The sequence below is a fragment of the Schistocerca gregaria genome, unplaced genomic scaffold (assembly GCF_023897955.1).
Source record: "Schistocerca gregaria isolate iqSchGreg1 unplaced genomic scaffold, iqSchGreg1.2 ptg000868l, whole genome shotgun sequence".
Lineage (NCBI taxonomy): Eukaryota > Metazoa > Arthropoda > Insecta > Orthoptera > Acrididae > Schistocerca > Schistocerca gregaria.
In genome coordinates, this window is record NW_026062230.1 from 12,501 (window position 1) to 20,000 (window position 7,500).

A 7,500-nucleotide genomic window follows, 5' to 3' on the forward strand; every position below is an offset into this window, starting at 1 on the left:
AACTCAAGTTGTCCCTTAACCTAACTCAAGTTGTCCCTTAACCTAACTCAAGTTGTCCCTTAACCTAACTCAAGTTGTCCCTTAACCTAACTCAAGTTGTCCCTTAACCTAACTCAAGTTGTCCCTTAACCTAACTCAAGTTGTCCCTTAACCTAACTCAAGTTGTCCCTTAACCTAACTCAAGTTGTCCCTTAACCTAACTCAAGTTGTCCCTTAACCTAACTCAAGTTGTCCCTTAACCTAACTCAAGTTGTCCCTTAACCTAACTCAAGTTGTCCCTTAACCTAACTCAAGTTGTCCCTTAACCTAACTCAAGTTGTCCCTTAACCTAACTCAAGTTGTCCCTTAACCTAACTCAAGTTGTCCCTTAACCTAACTCAAGTTGTCCCTTACCTAACTCAAGTTGTCCCTTAACCTAACTCAAGTTGTCCCTTAACCTAACTCAAGTTGTCCCTTAACCTAACTCAAGTTGTCCCTTAACCTAACTCAAGTTGTCCCTTAACCTAACTCAAGTTGTCCCTTAACCTAACCCACGTTGTCCCTTAACCTAACCCACGTTGTCCCTTAACCTAACCCACGTTGTCCCTTAACCTAACCCACGTTGTCCCTTAACCTAACCCACGTTGTCCCTTAACCTAACCCACGTTGTCCCTTAACCTAACCCACGTTGTCCCTTAACCTAACCCACGTTGTCCCTTAACCTAACCCACGTTGTCCCTTAACCTAACCCACGTTGTCCCTTAACCTAACCCACGTTGTCCCTTAACCTAACCCACGTTGTCCCTTAACCTAACCCACGTTGTCCCTTAACCTAACCCACGTTGTCCCTTAACCTAACCCACGTTGTCCCTTAACCTAACCCACGTTGTCCCTTAACCTAACCCACGTTGTCCCTTAACCTAACCCACGTTGTCCCTTAACCTAACCCACGTTGTCCCTTAACCTAACCCACGTTGTCCCTTAACCTAACCCACGTTGTCCCTTAACCTAACCCACGTTGTCCCTTAACCTAACCCACGTTGTCCCTTAACCTAACCCACGTTGTCCCTTAACCTAACCCACGTTGTCCCTTAACCTAACCCACGTTGTCCCTTAACCTAACCCACGTTGTCCCTTAACCTAACCCACGTTGTCCCTTAACCTAACCCACGTTGTCCCTTAACCTAACCCACGTTGTCCCTTAACCTAACCCACGTTGTCCCTTAACCTAACCCACGTTGTCCCTTAACCTAACCCACGTTGTCCCTTAACCTAACCCACGTTGTCCCTTAACCTAACCCACGTTGTCCCTTAACCTAACCCACGTTGTCCCTTAACCTAACCCACGTTGTCCCTTAACCTAACCCACGTTGTCCCTTAACCTAACCCACGTTGTCCCTTAACCTAACCCACGTTGTCCCTTAACCTAACCCACGTTGTCCCTTAACCTAACCCACGTTGTCCCTTAACCTAACCCACGTTGTCCCTTAACCTAACCCACGTTGTCCCTTAACCTAACCCACGTTGTCCCTTAACCTAACCCACGTTGTCCCTTAACCTAACCCACGTTGTCCCTTAACCTAACCCACGTTGTCCCTTAACCTAACCCACGTTGTCCCTTTGCCTAACATAGTTCACTGCTCGGAATCTCTGGTGTCGTTGTTATCCTCATGTAGATGTCTTGCGAGTGTTGCTTACTTTCCACATATTCCCGCTATCCACTGTCAATTGTACTGCAATAGGACTATATCGCCCCCCCCCCCCTCCCTCTGTCCCCCTCTTTGTGTCTCTGTCCTCTCAAGCTGGTCGGTCTGGCGTTTGAGTGTTAAATGAGCCTCGCAGCTGTTCAGTTGCATTCAGATGTCGACGCCCTCAGTGTACGTCGTGGTATGGTCTGTGTCCATTGTCCGCTGATGTCGTACGCGTAACCCACACGCTGTACCGATCATCGGTCGTTACGTACAGAGTGAAGTAGTGTGATACGTGTGACCGTACGCTGGCTGTGCCCAACGGTGTCGAATCTCAATTTCCATATGATGTGCTCGATGCTACTTGTCTCGTCTCCCAATAACAGCTAGGTTGCACTGTGGTACGCCGTAGAGGCGTGTGGGAGGAACGTACGAACGCATTGTATGTCACCCTGGGTCGCTGGGGGTGGTGGTGCGGTGAGTCAGGTCAGGTCAGGTCAGCGTGAGCCGTCTGATGTAGTGACGCGTGTATTCCGACTTTGTCGTATTGCCTCACACAAAGTGCTACCCTGGTGGACCGCGTTCCATATCTGGGACATGCCGCAGATGCCGGTTGACAGTGGATCGCGGAAGGGACATCGCATACGTGCGCGGGCCACCTTCCACGTGTTCTCTTCTGCACATGTCGCAGTGTGTATGTGGTCTGATGTAGCGTGTCGTGACACATGACATCCTGGCATGCAAGAATTGTTGAATTCGCAAATGTAGGTGGACATCTACGTTTACTGCCCAAGATACGCAAATGAACTGGAAATCCGTTGTTGAGCGGTTGTTCACGCTGGAGGTGAATCTGTGATGGCGACGATCGGTACAGCTATTAACCGGTTGTTTCAGCGGTACCCGCCACATCCACACACGTGACTAGGCCCATGTGGGTATGAAGCGATACGCGGCGGTGGCTTGGTGGGACTGTTCCCGGCCGGTGAAGGGGGGCCGCCCGGCGTGTTGGCCGCGCGCTGCGTGGGCGCACGCGCAACAGGCGGCTGGTGGGGGGCGCCGAGTGGCAGGAGCGCCAGCCGACGGGCCCGGCAGGCGGCGCAGCTACGCTGCGGCGCACCCTGCACGCGGCGCCTGGCGGCCAAAGTTGGTTCAGCCGAGCCCGGTGCGAAGCGCGGTGGACATCTGCAGTGTGCTGGTCTGATTGAGGACTGTGTGCGTTGAGGATGCGCCGCCGCCTGGCACTCGGCGCCGCGACGCCGTCTGCTGCTCGGTCGCCCCAGCGGTTCTCGCAGGTGGTTTGTATCGCAGTTGTGCGGACGTGTTGGCGCGTGCGCTGTGCTGGGAGAGTTCGCTTCTGCACCCAAGTGGGGCTTTGCCCTTGTGTGGCGCTGGCGTTGGAGCTGCCGGTCACCATAGGTGGCGCGTGTTGTCTCCCGCCGGCAATGCCACGACAGCACGCTCCCGGGCCTCTGTCGGCAGCGGCAAGCTCAGTTGGGAGCAAGGGTGTTCTCACTAAAACCGTCTACTCGCCTAACTCCGGGCGATTGCGCCTCTCTCGAAACCGACCAAGTACCTAGGACGGCGCTGCGCGCCGCCGGGACCTGAGAGGGTTTCGAGGTGTATCGTGCAGGGGAGCTCGGCCTCCTCCTGTTTGCAGAATAATTGAGCGGACGCTTGCGTGTTCGCGCGGGCCCCCGGGACACACTCCCGGGCGGCCGGCTGCTCAGCTCTAGTTGACGCAGCTCCCTGGTTGATCCTGCCAGTAGTCATATGCTTGTCTCAAAGATTAAGCCATGCATGTCTCAGTACAAGCCGCATTAAGGTGAAACCGCGAATGGCTCATTAAATCAGTTATGGTTCCTTAGATCGTACCCACGTTACTTGGATAACTGTGGTAATTCTAGAGCTAATACATGCAAACAGAGTCCCGACCAGAGATGGAAGGGACGCTTTTATTAGATCAAAACCAATCGGATTGGCTTGTCTGGTCCGTTTGCCTTGGTGACTCTGAATAACTTTGGGCTGATCGCACGGTCCTCGTACCGGCGACGCATCTTTCAAATGTCTGCCTTATCAACTGTCGATGGTAGGTTCTGCGCCTACCATGGTTGTAACGGGTAACGGGGAATCAGGGTTCGATTCCGGAGAGGGAGCCTGAGAAACGGCTACCACATCCAAGGAAGGCAGCAGGCGCGCAAATTACCCACTCCCGGCACGGGGAGGTAGTGACGAAAAATAACGATACGGGACTCATCCGAGGCCCCGTAATCGGAATGAGTACACTTTAAATCCTTTAACGAGTATCTATTGGAGGGCAAGTCTGGTGCCAGCAGCCGCGGTAATTCCAGCTCCAATAGCGTATATTAAAGTTGTTGCGGTTAAAAAGCTCGTAGTTGGATTTGTGTCCCACGCTGTTGGTTCACCGCCCGTCGGTGTTTAACTGGCATGTATCGTGGGACGTCCTGCCGGTGGGGCGAGCCGAAGGGGTGCTTTCGCGTCCCGAGGCGGACCCCGTTTAAATCCTACCAGGGTGCTCTTTGTTGAGTGTCTCGGTGGGCCGGCACGTTTACTTTGAACAAATTAGAGTGCTTAAAGCAGGCAAGCCCGCCTGAATACTGTGTGCATGGAATAATGGAATAGGACCTCGGTTCTATTTTGTTGGTTTTCGGAACCCGAGGTAATGATTAATAGGGACAGGCGGGGGCATTCGTATTGCGACGTTAGAGGTGAAATTCTTGGATCGTCGCAAGACGAACAGAAGCGAAAGCATTTGCCAAGTATGTTTTCATTAATCAAGAACGAAAGTTAGAGGTTCGAAGGCGATCAGATACCGCCCTAGTTCTAACCATAAACGATGCCAGCCAGCGATCCGCCGCAGTTCCTCCGATGACTCGGCGGGCAGCCTCCGGGAAACCAAAGCTTTTGGGTTCCGGGGGAAGTATGGTTGCAAAGCTGAAACTTAAAGGAATTGACGGAAGGGCACCACCAGGAGTGGAGCCTGCGGCTTAATTTGACTCAACACGGGAAACCTCACCAGGCCCGGACACCGGAAGGATTGACAGATTGATAGCTCTTTCTTGATTCGGTGGGTGGTGGTGCATGGCCGTTCTTAGTTGGTGGAGCGATTTGTCTGGTTAATTCCGATAACGAACGAGACTCTAGCCTGCTAACTAGTCGCGTGACATCCTTCGTGCTGTCAGCGATTACTTTTCTTCTTAGAGGGACAGGCGGCTTCTAGCCGCACGAGATTGAGCAATAACAGGTCTGTGATGCCCTTAGATGTTCTGGGCCGCACGCGCGCTACACTGAAGGAATCAGCGTGTCTTCCTAGGCCGAAAGGTCGGGGTAACCCGCTGAACCTCCTTCGTGCTAGGGATTGGGGCTTGCAATTGTTCCCCATGAACGAGGAATTCCCAGTAAGCGCGAGTCATAAGCTCGCGTTGATTACGTCCCTGCCCTTTGTACACACCGCCCGTCGCTACTACCGATTGAATACATCGCGTGACTGATGTCTTCGGACTGGTACGCGGCATCGACTCTGTCGTTGCCGATGCTACCGGAAAGATGACCAAACTTGATCATTTAGAGGAAGTAAAAGTCGTAACAAGGTTTCCGTAGGTGAACCTGCGGAAGGATCATTACCGACTAGACTGCATGTCTTTCGATGTGCGTGTCGTGTCGCGCAACACGCTACCTGTACGGCAGTGGCCGTGCGCCGCGTGCGGAACCACGCGTGCCTCTCAAAACTAGCGGAAGTGTTGTTGTTGTTGTGTGTGTACGAGCGCTGAAGCTCTGGAGCGGCTGGCCTGCGGTACCTGGCGCCTGGCGCCGGTTTTGAATGACGTTCGCCCGAGTGCCTGTCCGCTCCGGTGTGGAGCCGTACGACGCCCATCGGCTGTGAGGCCGTTGGACACAAAAAAAATAGTGGAACAGGGGCCGTCAGACGCCTCAGTCCCGCAAATGCTACTGTCTTGAAAGAGACAGTGGGAGACTGAAAAGGAAAAGATCACCCAGGACGGTGGATCACTCGGCTCGTGGGTCGATGAAGAACGCAGCAAATTGCGCGTCGACATGTGAACTGCAGGACACATGAACATCGACGTTTCGAACGCACATTGCGGTCCATGGATTCCGTTCCCGGGCCACGTCTGGCTGAGGGTCGGCTACGTATACTGAAGCGCGCGGCGTTTGTCCCGCTTCGGAGACGTGGGAGTGTCGTGGTCGCCTGTGTGGCCGGCCGCGTCTCCTTAAACGTGCGATGCGCGCCCGTCGCCTGGCGGTTCGCATACCGGTACTTTCTCGGTAGCGTGCACAGCCGGCTGGCGGTGTGGCGTGCGACACCTCGTACAACGACCTCAGAGCAGGCGAGACTACCCGCTGAATTTAAGCATATTACTAAGCGGAGGAAAAGAAACTAACAAGGATTCCCCCAGTAGCGGCGAGCGAACAGGGAAGAGTCCAGCACCGAACCCCGCAGGCTGCCGCCTGTCGTGGCATGTGGTGTTTGGGAGGGTCCACTACCCCGACGCCTCGCGCCGAGCCCAAGTCCAACTTGAATGAGGCCACGGCCCGTAGAGGGTGCCAGGCCCGTAGCGGCCGGTGCGAGCGTCGGCGGGACCTCTCCTTCGAGTCGGGTTGCTTGAGAGTGCAGCTCCAAGTGGGTGGTAAACTCCATCTGAGACTAAATATGACCACGAGACCGATAGCGAACAAGTACCGTGAGGGAAAGTTGAAAAGAACTTTGAAGAGAGAGTTCAAAAGTACGTGAAACCGTTCTGGGGTAAACGTGAGAAGTCCGAAAGGTCGAACGGGTGAGATTCACGCCCATCCGGCCACTGGCCCCCGCCCTCGGCAGATGGGGCCGGCCGCCCGCGCGGAGCAATCCGCGGCGGGGTCGTGTCCGGTTGCCTTTCCACTCGCCGCGGGGTGGGGCCGTTCCGGTGTGCGGTGGGCCGCACTTCTCCCCTAGTAGGACGTCGCGACCCGCTGGGTGCCGGCCTACGGCCCGGGTGCGCAGCCTGTCCTTCCGCGGGCCTCGGTTCGCGTCTGTTGGGCAGAGCCCCGGTGTCCTGGCTGGCTGCTCGGCGGTATATCTGGAGGAGTCGATTCGCCCCTTTGGGCGCTCGGGCTCCCGGCAAGCGCGCGCGGTTCTTCCCGGATGACGGACCTACCTGGCCCGGCCCCGGACCCGCGCCGCTGTTGGCTCGGGATGCTCTCGGGCGGAATAATCGCTCCCGTCAGCGGCGCTTCAGCTTTGGACAATTTCACGACCCGTCTTGAAACACGGACCAAGGAGTCTAACATGTGCGCGAGTCATTGGGCTGTACGAAACCTAAAGGCGTAATGAAAGTGAAGGTCTCGCCTTGCGCGGGCCGAGGGAGGATGGGGCTTCCCCGCCCTTCACGGGGCGGCGGCCTCCGCACTCCCGGGGCGTCTCGTCCTCATTGCGAGGTGAGGCGCACCTAGAGCGTACACGTTGGGACCCGAAAGATGGTGAACTATGCCTGGCCAGGACGAAGTCAGGGGAAACCCTGATGGAGGTCCGTAGCGATTCTGACGTGCAAATCGATCGTCGGAGCTGGGTATAGGGGCGAAAGACTAATCGAACCATCTAGTAGCTGGTTCCCTCCGAAGTTTCCCTCAGGATAGCTGGTGCTCGTACGAGTCTCATCCGGTAAAGCGAATGATTAGAGGCCTTGGGGCCGAAACGACCTCAACCTATTCTCAAACTTTAAATGGGTGAGATCTCCGGCTTGCTTGATATGCTGAAGCCGCGAGCAAACGACTCGGATCGGAGTGCCAAGTGGGCCACTTTTGGTAAGCAGAACTGGCG

The 7,500-nt window shown here is 55.2% G+C and overlaps 3 non-coding genes across 3 annotated transcripts in view; all 3 read left to right on the forward strand.

Annotated features, from left to right (window-relative positions):
* Window positions 1-3,410: 3,410 nt before the first annotated feature.
* Window positions 3,411-5,308, forward strand: LOC126323795 (small subunit ribosomal RNA). Its single transcript, XR_007559664.1, has one exon. It is a non-coding gene; the product is annotated as a small subunit ribosomal RNA (ribosomal RNA).
* Window positions 5,309-5,674: 366 nt separating this feature from the next.
* On the forward strand, window positions 5,675-5,829 carry LOC126323799 (5.8S ribosomal RNA). The gene has a single exon (XR_007559667.1). It is a non-coding gene; the product is annotated as a 5.8S ribosomal RNA (ribosomal RNA).
* Window positions 5,830-6,017: 188 nt separating this feature from the next.
* LOC126323796 (large subunit ribosomal RNA) overlaps window positions 6,018-7,500 on the forward strand; it is a 4,222-nt gene continuing 2,739 nt past the window's right edge. The window contains exon 1 of the ribosomal RNA XR_007559665.1: window positions 6,018-7,500. This exon is cut by the window's right edge and continues 2,739 nt beyond it. This is a non-coding gene — a ribosomal RNA (large subunit ribosomal RNA).